The sequence below is a fragment of the Saprolegnia parasitica genome (genome assembly GCF_000151545.1).
Source record: "Saprolegnia parasitica CBS 223.65 unplaced genomic scaffold supercont2.60, whole genome shotgun sequence".
NCBI lineage: Eukaryota > Oomycota > Saprolegniomycetes > Saprolegniales > Saprolegniaceae > Saprolegnia > Saprolegnia parasitica.
This window is the reverse complement of record NW_012156454.1, coordinates 231,452-233,981: the sequence shown is the minus strand read 5'-3', so window position 1 is coordinate 233,981 and position 2,530 is coordinate 231,452.

Here is a 2,530-nt window from a genome sequence, read left to right as displayed (position 1 = left end):
ATCCCTGTCGACGTGGTGCATGCCCACTTTGCCGGCCTTGGTGCGACGCAGGAGCCAGCAGCTGCAGAGGAGCTTCCCCCTGGTGTGTTCTGGGAGACTCTCCGTCTCCAGCCGCTCGCGCGCGACGGTTCCGACGCGGCACTTTTGGCCCCGATCACGCTCGATGAGGTAGAGGACGCCCTCAACACGGTGACGTGCGGTACGGCCCCTGGTCTGGATGGTGTGCCGTACGACGCATACTACAAGTACCGCCTTGTGCTGCTCCCGCTGCTCACGACGCTCTTCAACCGCTGCTGGTCGGAACGGCGTGTCCCGGCGTCCTGGAAGGTCAGCATGACGACGCTGGTCTACAAAAAGGGCTCCGTCGACGACATTGCGAACTGGCGGCCGCTGGCGCTCCAGTCCACGCTGTACAAGCTGTATGCGGGCATCACGAAGACGCGGCTGTCGGGCTGGCTCGAAACGAACGGGCGCCTGAACAACATGCAGAAGGGGTTCCGCGACTTCAACGGCTGTCACGAGCACAACTTTGTCGCGCAGACGCTCATGCACTCGACGCGACGCGCCAAGGGCAAGCTCTTTGTTGTGTGGTACGATCTCAAGAATGCGTTTGGATCGATGCCGCACGACTTTCTTTGGACCGTGCTGCGCCGTCTTCGCGTCCCGGACGAGTTTGTCGAGCTGGTGCAGGACATTTACCGTGATGCGGCCACGGTTGTGCTCACAAAGGACGGCTTAACGGCGCCCGTGCCCCAGACGACGGGTGTGTTCCAGGGGTGCCCGCTGAGCCCGCTCCTCTTCATCGCGGGCCTGGCGCCGCTCATGGATGCGCTGGCGGCCGTCCGGGACACCGCCGGGGCCACGCTCGCTCCTGGCCTGCGCCAAACGGGCACAGCGTTCGCCGATGACATCAAGATCTTCAGCGACTCGCGCGACGGCATTCGCTCACTGCACCAGCTGGTCTGCGACTTCCTGCGGTGGTCACGGATGGAAGCCAACCCGGCCAAGTGCGCGTTCTTGGGGTTTGAGCATGTCGGCAGCCGCTGCTGCCCCACGCCCGACGTCGAACTGCGCCTTGGCGATCAAGCCATCCCTCACCTTGGCTCGTTCGACGACGGCTACAAATACCTGGGCATCAAGGAAGCTTTCGACGATGTGACCGTTCGCTTCCAGCTGACCGACATGTTCCACGACCTCAAGTGCAAGATCACCCAGCTTTGCAAGTCTGGCCTGGCGCCGTGGCAGATCATTCGCGCGATCAAGTCCCACATCTATTCGCGCCTGGAGTACCCTTTACGTCACGTGCACGCGATGAAGTCGCAACTCGACGGGGTGACGCGACATCTCTGGACGGCTCTCCGCTCGCTCCTCAAGCTGCCCGTCTCGACCACGACGAGCTTCTTCTCTGCGCCCACGGACTGTGGCGGCCTTGGCCTCCTGCCCATCGAAGAGCAGCGGGATGCCATCATGCTTGCGCACTTGTATCAGATGCTCCACTCGCCCGACGATGACATTCGCAAGATGGCCCGCCACGCGATCCTGGCCGGCGCCCGGGCGGACTTCCATCTCCCTACGGTCTCCGACCTCGACGGCGACACGGCTGACGATCTCCTCCAGTCCTTCCTCAACGACGAGCTTCCGACCAAATTAGGCGTCACGGCCAAGTCGCGCGTTGGGGCCAAGTCGCCGATCGCAACCACGTTCCGGCTGCTCCTCAAGAAGTACGAGCTCAAGTTGACGTGCGAGCTGGGCAAAAACCTCCAGCTCAAGCTTGACGGCGCGGTCGCCACGACCGAGGATGTCAGTCGCCGGGTCAAGCGTGCGCTTCAGCTCAAGCACTATGAGCGATGGGGCTCATGCAGCGACCAGGGACGCACTCTCGGCCAACACGGGGACATGGGGTCCAAGTTCTTGACGTCGGGCGGTGGCTTATACGACAAGCAGTACCGTTTCGCCATCGCAGCGCGCCTCAACCAGGTGGACACGCGGTCGGTACTCAAGCGCCGCCAACTGCGCGCCTCGGCAGTGTGTCGCCATTGCATTGACAGTGGCCGCCCGGAAACACTCGCGCACGTGCTCCAACACTGCCCCCACAACCATGGTCTCATCACGCGCCGCCACGACGCGTCGCTCGACAAGATTGCCGCCGCGATACGTAAGGCCCTACCTGCCGCGACGGTCAAGGTGAATGAGCTGGTGGACGGCTACAGCCCGCGCGCGCTACGACCCGACCTACAAGTATTCTTTGATGTTGGCGCGCGCCGCGTTGCTGTACTCTTGGACCTCGCGATCACGCTCGAGCACGCCGTCGACGGGACGGTCACCGGTTGCCCATTCGAACGCATCGCGCGCAAGAAGGAAGACAAGTACTCCGAGCTCGGGCCGCATCTGCGCCAGACGTACGACGAAGTTTACTGCACAGCCTTGGTGTACGGTGCCCTTGGATCCATCTACACGAAGAACGAGATTGCCCTTTCGCATCTGCTCGGACTGCACAAGCCGGTCATTCAAGGCCTCGAGCGCCGGCTGT